This window comes from Paramormyrops kingsleyae, chromosome 1 (genome assembly GCF_048594095.1).
Source record: "Paramormyrops kingsleyae isolate MSU_618 chromosome 1, PKINGS_0.4, whole genome shotgun sequence".
NCBI lineage: Eukaryota > Metazoa > Chordata > Actinopteri > Osteoglossiformes > Mormyridae > Paramormyrops > Paramormyrops kingsleyae.
The window spans coordinates 16,292,368-16,304,102 of record NC_132797.1 but is presented as its reverse complement, the minus strand read 5'-3'; positions in this window follow the sequence as shown (position 1 = coordinate 16,304,102).

Genomic DNA, 11,735 nt, shown 5'->3' with positions numbered 1-11,735 from the left:
CGTCAGTCTGAAATTACAAGTTAAAAGTCTATGGGGATGAAAGTTGTCAATTAAAACCCAATGTTTTTGGCAAATAAGTAAAAATATTCCTTTCAAAATCGCGAAATTGTATATCTCGTTACTTTCATTCAAATCAATTTGTTCGTTTTCTTTTATTCATAGGCCGATATGAAGATACTGTTTTTTTGTTTGTTATTTTGATTTTATTTATGTCAAATACGATTGTTTTGTACCAATATGACCTCGCAGATTTACAATGGATTTTCATTATGTACACATAAATACTCACTAACTGCTTTGCTCTTGTTCGTGGTTTGGGAAAGTCGACAAAATAAATCCAGCCTAACTGAGTGTTGTTAATAGCACTGAATGTCAAAATATAGCAAGTGTGGTCTTGCTTCCTCAGTCAGGTCGGAGTGTCTTTATCGCCAGTGATTTTACACAAGCCTCCAGTCTTCACTGGAGACCACCACCGTTTGTGGTTAATTAATACATAAGTAATAGCATAGTACTACATTATCTGTGGCCCCTCGAGTAAAGCGTTACCCTTTTTGCTATGATGACTAATCCTATAAATACAGAAATACAAGCAATATGCATCCAAAACGCAAGATACATTAAAGAAGCTTAAGTAGTGACATGAAAGCGTTCGATTAGTATTTGTCTTTTCTCGACTTGGAAGTCATGGTCACTCCGCTTATTAAACCAACTCTCCGAAATGGCACACTTCTACAGTTCTTGGAAACTATGTGTTCATGCTGTAATTTCCGTTGAACCCATTACTTTGTTATTAATTCATAATTAAAAAAAATCTACTTAAATAAGAATTATACATATTCCCTAAGTGTTGGATGTCATCTCGGACACTGTTGCTGCATTTAGGAATCAGTCTGTATCCCGGCCAGGCGTCAGGCCGCACATTCAGCATGGGCTGCGCTGACTCTGTCCCTTGACTTCCCGTTGAGACGGTCATGGGCACATAACGGCGGGGATGCGTTCTGAGAAATGCGTCTCCTAGGCGATTTAGTCATTGTGCGGACATCACAGATTGTACTTCCACCAACCTAGATGGTATAGCCTACTTCACACATAGGCTACAGTAAACTTTTAGAAGCAGAAAGAGTACACTCAAAAATATGAAGTACAGTAAGTACATAAACCAGTAACATAGTTGTTCATTATCAAGTATTATGCATTTTACATAACTGTATGTGCTATACTTTTATACAACTGCCAGTACAGGCTTATTTATACCAACATCTACACAAATACGTTGTACAACGAGGTCATTAGGTTATAGTAATTTTTCAGCACCATTAATCTTATGGACCCACTGTCATTGACTTGAAAACACCAATTCTGTGTAATTTGATAAACACATTTCCTCACCTTTATATCATTCAATAATTTTTGCGTATTATTTAGGTGTAGAAACACTTTTTAAAATAGGTTAATATATAGACTAATAATATATTGTAATAGTTGGCAGACCGCAGATGGCGGTAGGAACGAAAGAAACCACAATAGTTTAAAGAGAACATGCTCTCTAACACTAGCCCTTAAAGAGACCACAGAGAAATAGCAACTGTAACTCCAACAACACATAACGAGGAAACGCCGAGAGGTCGGACAACTAACAGTAAGGCACACACACAGTGAGTAATTTATTGAATGGCTAAAGACAGGTGAGGATTGGAGATAGTTCACATATGACAATCGGAAACACATAAATACTTACAATAACAAATACATTTAGGGGCTAATTACACTGCTCCCAAGCATGCGGGGATATGCAAATGGCCTCTGCTACTCGTAGCTCTCCCAAAAAGTTTACTGTCCCGGTCACCACCACAACCAGTTCCCACCTCAAGTTTGAGTCCCAAAAGTCCAGTGGCAGTGATGGGGAGTAACCATGAACTCCCAAGCTCATGAGCGGCAGACAGTTAGAGGAGTCCGGGAGGCTGGCAGACGCTGGGCTGTTGGTGGGCGCCGGCCCTTCGCCTTGTGTGGCTTGGTGGGGCCCTGTTGCCCCTCCTGCTCCCTGGATCAGGTGGCCACACATAGCTACTCCCAGCAAGCCATCTCTGCCCACAGCTTCTCCAGGGTGTGCCGCCCCTTCTCCATGTCCTCCCACAGCTAGTTGTCATCCTGCTCGATCTATGCCCACTGGTTGTCTAGTTCTCAGTGCTCCTGGGCCAGCTGGGCCTCTGAGGTGCGACATGCCTTCTCGCAGCCAAGTAGCTCTACCTCGCAGCCCAATAACACTGCCTCCGCTACCTCAGCTTGCCGTTTCTGGCTGTCATGCTCGTGCTCCCAGCTGGCCTGCTCCTCCCACAGCCACTCGCAGCTATAGCCACTCGCAGTCCAACTGGCTCTAATGCCGCTGCTTCTCGAGTTTGCAGTGCTCCTGAGCCAGCTGAGGCTCTAGCGGGTGGCATGCCTGCTCATGGCTGGCAGGCTGAGACCCTCCCCCAGTCCCTGGATGCTCCCACCTCCCTTGTTCGCCCATGCCATCTCCGAAGGGGGACCGGCAGGCTAGCAGGGGCAGCTTCAGAATGGGCGCAGGACCAGGGCGCTTTGTAAGGACGGGTCCAAGCTTCTGGGCAGCAACATACTCGGTGCCCCTTCTCCCTGCAGCATCAGCAGACGAGCTTCCTAACCCTATGCCTGTGGTCCCACACTGGCCTTGCCACAAACTGGTTGCCGCCGCTTCTCCCGCTCAGCTGCTCCACAGTTGGCTACAGGTCTGAAAAGCTGCAGCGGGCTGCCAGAGTGATGTTCTGGAGGACCCACCCCAGCAGTGCCAGAGGGGCCACTGCAGTATAATAAATCTATAACCCCTAAAAATTATGCATACACTGATTGCATGAACAGAAACGTAATGTTTGCAGAGAGTGTTCCGGGGTTTTCAAAGGGGAAGATAAGCGTCGGTGCTAAAAAGACACAGGGACCCTTTTACTTGCTTAAATAGGTTCCTCGTTACTTTTCTGCTGTTCTTCGCACAGCGGCTGTGATTCTTACAGATGTACTGCGGCCTCCTGTGGGGCTGATAAGCAGATTTAAAGAAACACTGGGAAAGACTGAGCCAGACTGTCTCCCTCCTAGCTAATCTTATTCTTTTCTTTTTTTTTTTAACTTTCTGTTCTGGTGCTGCGAGGAAAACGCTCCGTTCCGTCCGGGGCTGGCCGAAGGCATCTCAGATCGGAGCGAAGACCTGTAAGAGTGCCAGTGAGGGCGGCGGGCAGAGCGTGCGGGTCACAGTGCCGTGTGCCGCGGCGAGGTTTTACAGAGCTCTGGAAGAATGCGCTTTCTGTGGCTCGTCCAAGGTTTGTTTTGAAAGGAAGCCAGAAAGAAGTCTGGGGAGCCGAGTGGAAGCAAGTGAACAGCAGCGACGCTGGCAGCCGCTCTGAGCTCTCGACTGCCTGCGGAGCTCCAGCGCTTTTTTAACCTGAAAAAAACGTTAAGAGAAAAACTGGATCCCCCACGTTTTTAACATTTAACTTTCCAATCCTCTACGACTCAGACCCCCCCACAACAAGCCATGCCACAAAAGCTTCCTGTTCGTCATCTCCTTAATCAACTCCTATGTAAGGGCAGCCAATCACTTCTGGCCTGGGTCCAGCAGTCTGGAAACTGACCTCAGATCTGCCCTGGCCCCCTGGGCAACACGCATCACCTGCTTGGGGGTGCTCCATCCGCAATCATGACCACAGTCATTTTGGGGCAGCCTTGGGCTCGCCTCTGTTGTGTGGCCGCAGCTCCCTGTTTGGTGCTGAATTTAAAATAACAGTGAGGTATTCTCACCTTAAAGGGGCCTTCTTAATCCCCCCGAAGGAGACACTGAATGGTATTCCCCTATTTACGCTTTGCTACAAATTACGATAAATTTAGCAGAAGGCGCCATGTCTCTGCCTCTTTGGGGGGTTTGGCCACAGACAGTCAGTAGTGCAATCGTTAATCACTTATCTGGATCTGTTGAACATGTGCTGAGAATCAGGGCCTGAGGTGCACTGACACACTTACAGCTAGCCAAACAGCCAGCGCCACACGTCAGCCATGACACCACGTGCAGAAACACGCTCAGGAGAAGCCCTTTCTACTGTAATGGCTGCCAGATTCCAGCGCTCCAAACTCTGCTCAGTGCTTTGGCTCCGGTAACTCTTCAGGGTATCGCAGATGTTTTGGAGGGGAGAGAATGGCCGTGAGTTGTCATGTTTATGTACGAAACTGACTCGCCCAAATCGCCGGACCCCTATGCTTGACCGCATCTGTGGATGAGCACTCCACCAGTAATCAGTCCCAGAGTCTCTTCCATTAGCTTCCCAGAGCCCCTTAATTTATTAAGAGTAACATGATTGGGTTACATGTCCCATGTATCCTCTGTTTTTAAAGAAATCACTTCTCACTTTTTCTACCCCAAATCTGTCTGCACTAGGGACACACACCCAAATTCACATATCTTGTCCTGGTCCCAGTCCCAGGAACCAAGGGAAGGGTCTGCTCTAATGCCACCCCCCTTGCTTTCACATTACCTCTCATACAGGTGCCACACCCCCCCCCCCCCCCCCCCCCCCCAACCCACCCAAAACCACTGAAACAGTCCCTGATAGCATCTTCTCCTTACTACCCCCTGCTGGCCATATGGGGAGTCAGCAGCAGGAGACAGTAGCTAGCGCAAGCTTCTCAGATCCATTTAGGTCCAACGCACAATCGTGTAGAGAAGAAGAGAAGAAGAGAAGAAGACCTCCATTCCCATGAAAGAGAACTTGCAGTATTTCGCTTGTGTTCTTCAGCACCTTGGAGCAGTTATTTTTTTTACACATCTTCCAAAACAAGAGTCCATTTTAACTCCGAGCTCTGGGAATAGTGCATTGTTTAGACTACAGGTGACCAGTCTGAGATGCACACATCTCCCAGTTTGCGCCCTGATAGTGATGTTAAAAACAGCCAGGGGGGCCGACAGCACACAGCTGATTATTCATGTTTGGTTTGCCATCGGAATGCCAGAATGGCTGGTGGACAGCCCGCCCCCCCCCCCCCCCCCACAATACCATCGATGCCCATTTGCCAAGCTGAAAACCAGTAACGAAATATTGTGGACACTGGAGATGTTAAGACAGCGTTGGGCAAAAAACAGAGATGAAACAGGAGATGCTGAGGATTCCGCAACACGCAACAACCCAAGTAGCAACTCTGGAAGTTACGGAACTCAATCCAGTGCTGGGAACCATTTTCGCAATAGTGCACCGCAAGTGTAATATTTAACTGTATCGTTTACAAACATGTAACGTAGGGGTTCTCAAGCTTTGATGTCCGATTTTTCAGATGCGAACAGGGTGCACATACATGAAAATATGTAGTTTACTTTGGGAAATTAATCAACCCCCCCCCACAAGACCCCCATCATTCCACAGGTCCACAATGGAATACTAGTCACGGACTGATACCAGGGGTTGGGAACCCCTAGTGCAGATCAGTACTTCCGACACAAGTTTATGCAGCCATTAGAAACCCAATCAAACTGGACGAAGACCTGACAAACATTTGGCTACAGAGGGGCGACGACCCAGAGGGGCATCCCAGCTCCTAAGCAAGAGCCTCATTCCAGGACTTCCTGCTCCACAAAGCACCCCCGTCTTGCAACGGCCCGGCGGATCTGGGACCGGCTCTTGTGGGATTGCATCATCTGGATCCCGGCCACAGGGATTCCATTCCTCTCGCCTTGTTGAAATAAACTCCTTGGCAGAAGTTAACAGGAAAGAAAGAAAGAAGATCAGAGGAGCTCATCCAGGAGAGGAGTTCTTTCAGGCCTGGCGGCAGCCCTGCCAAAAACGTCCAGCAGAACCTAATGATTTTGTGGTCCATTTATCTCTGCTTATCTGTGGAATATTATAACGCCAGGCTGGGGTGAGCCTGCACGAGCGGGGCGGGGCGGGTCGGGGATGCACTCCGATACCCAGGGGCAGCGATTACCTCCAGCGGACGGCGCTTTAATGGCCTGAGATGACGAGCATAATTAAAAGCAGGTCTGCATTCCGCCCAGCTTTCCCCAGTAATTCAGAACACTTGTCCGCTCCTCTCCAGTGGGTCGGTTCCGTCCAGCACGGGCTGTCCCGGGCAGCAGCGCCGGCGTCTTTCCCACGAAAACCGCACAGGAAATGGCGAACCAGCAGTTAGGTGTTAAAGGCTGAAGCTGGGCCGGAATGGGATTGTGGTCTCACCTTATCAAGGGCCCTGGAGTCAAACAATGGGCAAATCTCCGTGGTCGGATAGTCTGCTGCCTGCTTCAGCCTCTGCAGATCCTCTAGGCTGATGCTACGTGATCATTATTCCCCATCACAATGCGTGCCTTATAAGATTATCACGTTCATTTTTGGACACTTAGCTTAAAACGTGATCTTTTCTTAAGCGTGCGCTGTCCACAGAAGACTTTAGAACTGGAACCGTCTATTTAGTAATTAAACACAAAGCTTGGGTCTGCTGGCGTGGAATTGAAACTGACGTAAACACAGAGAGAGGAGCATGAATGAAAGACCAAAGCGGGATTCCTGGGCCTGGGGGGTTGGGGTGGGGGGGCGCTGTGTCTGGGCTTTATGCCTGGGTGGCAGCAGTGCTGGTGTGGGCCTTTGTTTGCATCAGTGTTTCCTCCGCCGGGAGATTAATGAAGCCCGTGTCCTAACACGTGAGCTTAAAACACACCAGGGCTGATGGGGGGAGTCACCAGGGGGACGGGAAGCATGGGGGATTGCTTTGTACCCCCACCCCACCTCCACTTAGCCAGGCACTGGACTAAACTCTGCTGTGAGAAAACTGTGAGTGGAGGTTGCCACAGCAATCATGAGGCAAGGACATATTCCAAGGTATTTTGTTAATTTCCAGTATAAAACAAAGGAAATTTAAAGCAACATATTTAAAAATCTCTGGAGTCTGGGGGTTTCTTCTCAAATTGACTGTTTTTGCTCTTACAACACCTTGTTAGCAAGTTACAGGCCCGAGGCAAAGTATAAAAGTTTTACTGCGAATCAACAGGAGCTAAAAATGACTTTAACCTGTCAGCACACTGGCTTTACAGAAGCAGCTCCAGCCGCACCGTCTCACACCCTGACCGCAGCCAGCACTAACTTCCCATTCACCTATCGAGAGCATGGCTTCCTGTTATTAAACACACTGAACATTAAAAGCAGTCCAACCCAGCAATAAATATGTTAAAAATCTCAGTGTCAGCCTAGGAATAAATTCCAGTATCACTTGAAATCCCATATTGGGGAAAAATCCCCGTAACACATGAAGACCCAGACTGGGGAAAAATTTACAGGAGGGATGGAAAATCAACCCGTTTGGGGCATGGGGTAAATAAGGTGACTGCTTCATTTAATCAGCACCGTCCTGTTAATTAGTGATGTGCTGCAGTGCTGCAGTGGGGAGATCGACGTCCCTCCTCCGCCAAAGGTAGCATCAGCGGGTTGGACAGAAGCCAGAAGAGAATGAACATGAGCAGCGAGAACTGACGGGACCTCACGCTCAGCACAGCGCTACCCTATGGGCGCGACAACATTCACCACGAGCACCAATGGCATCGAGGCCCATCTCGGGAAAAGCCCCCCCATGGCAGCCCCAAACACCCCCAGCAGTCTTAGATAAACGGGCAGAAGCTGAACCTGGGTGGTGGGGGGGGGGGGGCATTTTCTCCCGCACGTTGAGCAGTGCCCCTCCTCCACCTCGGGCCAGGCTGAGGGGGGGCCAGCCACCCCTGCATGTTTGCAAGGGACCCTGGGCGGGGCCACCCTGCCATAGAAAGTGGAGTTGAGGAAGGCCAGCTGGCCTGGACCGGGCACGGCGCTCCACGCAGTCTAAACACACCTGACTCGTAAAAGTTCTTTATTGCGTCCGTAACGTAAACTGGGCCCCCCGGAGCCGGCGCTGGTCCGGGAGTCCTCGCAGGGCCCGCTGCTGCCAAGGACTTTCCCACACTCATAAAACGGGGGCCGGCACACTGCGTCTAAACAATGCCGCTCCTGAAAAGGGGGACCCCGGGCATGAATTAACGCCACCCACCAAGACAGGTCCACAATAACCTGGGAGGGGGCTCCTTCAGCACCTCCCCCCCCATCAGAGCATTTACATCACGGCTGTACCCATACATGGAATCCTATTCTATACCAAGATGTAAATGCGGCCCCAGCTTACACAGGAGATCAAGTTCTATACATTTTCATTGCTATTGTTTACCTATTTACAGGTTTACTATCCTTCAAAAATTTTATTTGCCTATTTGCGCTGATAATGCCCGACCCAGCCCTATAAATGATGTTTGCACTGCACTTTTTCTGCTGTGTATCTTCCTGGAGCTGTTCAGGTTGGCCACTTGCTCAGTGTGGCTCCTCCACCTGTTAGCATGCTTGCATTAGCATCTGCGAGCTTCCCTCTTCATGCGCATCACGTGAATCTCCAAAATAACCGAGGCTGGGCTTTCCTGCAGCACAGGCACGGGATAAGGCACAAGCTAGAACTAATTAACCAGCAGAGGGCTTTGGTCAAGCTAAGATATTAAGCTTTCCCCACAGCAAACCTCACGAGGGCCGAAGGTATCCAGGCTGGTGAAGGCACTGCCAGCGACTGGTTTAAAGTCAAAGGTCAGGCGGAGGAAACTAAAGACGAGGATACGCCCACCTGGTGAAAAGCACTCCAACTTTACGCGCTGGAGCTTATGAATGAGCGAACAGGAGCCTATTTCTGTGTATAAAGTGAACCATAACTCACTGGCTAGTCTGGGACACAATCAGCCCTTAACCATACAAGTACTGCATGGAAATAGAACAGATCTGCTGATACTGGAAGGTGAACAAATTGATCAGCAACTTACATCATGTTTTTTCTTAAATTAGTCCATCATATTTGTGTCCTCATAAATGCTAAGATACACAATAAAAGATGATACCACAAAGCACAGGTGTGACAGAGTACTGCTAAGGTATTTGACATTAATATAATATTGATGTGAGAATGATGGCCATCATTACTGTTGTTGCTGATGTTCTTTGGATGGTGTGATTCCTTCCTGCACATGCTGTGTAATATTTGCCGTTCAAACGCCATCCTGAAGACGGGCGAAATTGTTAACTAGCAGAACGACGCAGCGGTCGTCTCCACACATAAAAAATGCCTTTGTCTTGTTCTGCTTCTCCGGTTGTGAGAACCGGATTTGCCAAACCAAATTAAGCCGGGAACAAAGCGGCATTCCTAGCTGGTTTCCCCGGAGAGCCTGCCCAGGCCCCCGTGTCCGACGGTTTTCACTGCGCGTACTGGGTTACCAGATAGTAAATTCCTCTCGCACTAAAACACGGGGCCCAGTGATCTGCAGCTTGGGACTGCTGGGAAACACGCATGCACTGACACACACACACACACACACACACACACACACACGCTTTAAGGTGAGCCCTGTGTCCCTGCTGTGGGCTGGTGTCTTCAGACAGAGAGAAGATGTTTTCCCAAAGGCTGAGGGCCTGCCTGGGGGGGAGGGGGATGAGCCAAGCTCTCCCACTCAGAGAGAGGCTGCAGAGGGTGGCGGGAAGGTTCTGGAAATGGAGAAGCCTTTTAAGGGAAAGCAACAATCATCCGTGTACAACAGGAGCCCAGGGAGGGGACAAAGTGTAGAAGAGACCAGCTCACAACAAGCCAGACTGAATCCGTACCAGCGCCAGATAGAAATGTCAGCAAAACTAAAGGGACAACCATCACCAAGACCTTCCATGCAAACAAGTGTCAATCTGCAACGGTGGCTTTTATGACCACTACACATCCTTGTGTCTCTACAGCTTCTACAAGCCAAGCTCCATTTGTATAATATCCATCCATCCATCCATTAACTTCCGCTTATCCAAGGTTGGGTCGCGGGGGCAGCAGTCTCAGCAGGGAAACCCAGACTTCCCTCTCCACGGCCACTTCCTCCAGCTCCTCTGGGTGAATCCCGAGGTGTTCCCAGGTCAGCTGAGAGACATAGTCCCTCCATCGTGTCCTGGGTCTTCCCTGGGGCCTCCTCCCAGTGGGACATGCCCGGAACACCTCACCAGGGAGGCGTCCAGGAGGCATCCTAAGCAGATGCCCGAGCTACCCCATCTAGCTCCTCTCAATGCGGAAGAGCAGCGGCTCTACTCTGAGTCCCTCCCGAATGACCGAGCTCCTCACCCTATCTCTAAGGGAGAGCCCAGCCACCCGTGGAGAAAACTCATTTCGGCCGCTTGTACTCGCGACCTCATTCTTTCGGTCACTACCCACAACTCGTGACCATAGGTGAGGGTAGAAACGTAGATCGATCGGTAAATCGAGAGCTTTGCCTTTTGGCTCAGCTCCTTCTTCACCATGACAGACCGATGCAGCGCCTGCATCATGGCTGATGCCGCACCGATCCGCCTGTCGATCTCCCACTCCATCCTTCCCTCACTCGTGAAAAAGACCCCGAGATACTTAAACTTCCCCATTTGGGGAAGGACCTCCTCCCCGACCCGGAGAGAGCACGCCACCCTTTTCCGGCTGAGGACCATGGTCTCGGATTTGGAGGTGCTGATTTTCATTTCAGCCGCTTCACACTCGACTGCGAACTGTTCCAGTGAGAGCCGAAGGTCACGGTCTGATGAGGCCAACAGAACCACATCATCTGCAAAAATCAGAGACCTAATCCTTAGGTCACCAAACTGGACACCCTCAACACCCTGGCTGCGCCTATAAATTCTGTCCATAAAGGTTAAAAACAGAATTGGTGATAAAGGGCAGCCCTGGCGGAGTCCAACCCTCACCAGGAACGAGTCCGACTTACTACCGGCAATGCGGACCAAGCTCTGACACCGGTTGTACAGGGACCGAACAGCCCTTATAAGGCAGCGCGGCACCACATACTCCCGGAGCACTCCCCACAGGACTCCCCAAGGGACGCAGTCGAATGCCTTCTCCAAGTCCACAAAGCACATGTAGACTGGTTGGGCAAACTCCCACGCACCCTCCAGGACCCTGCCGAGAGTATAGAGCTGGTCCACTGTTCCACGGCCAGGGCGAAAACCACACTGCTCCTCCTGAATCCGAGGTTCAACTATCCGACAGACCTTCCTCTCCAGCACCCCCAAATAGACCTTACCAGGGAGGCTGAGGAGTGTGATCCCCCTACAGGTGGAACACACCCTCCGGTCCCCTTTCTTGAAGATGGGGACCACCACCCCGTTCTGCCAATCCAGAGGCACCGCCCCCGATGTCCACGCGATGCTGCAGATGTGTGTCAACCAAGACAGCCCTGCAACATCCAGAGCCTTGAGGAACTCCGGGCGGATCTCATCCACCCCCGGGGCCCGGCCACCGAGGAGCTTTTTAACCACCTCAACAACCTCTGCCCCAGAGATAGGCGAGTCCACTCCCAAGTCCCCAGACTCTGCTTCCTCATTGGAAGGCATGTTGGTGGGATTGAGGAGGTCTTCGAAGTATTCCTTCCACCGACTCACTTCTGAACTGCCGTTTGGCGCATAAGTGCAAACAACAGTCAGGACCCGTCCCCCCACTCAAAAGCGAAGGGAGGCTACCCTCTCGTCCACCATGGTAAACCCCAATGTACAGGCACCCAGCCAGGGGCCAATAAGTATGCCCACGCCTCTCCCCGTGAGCAACTCCAGAGTGGAAGAGGATCCAACCCCCTTCGAGGAGACTGGTTCCAGAGCCCAAGCCGTGCGTCGAGGTGAGCCTGACTACAT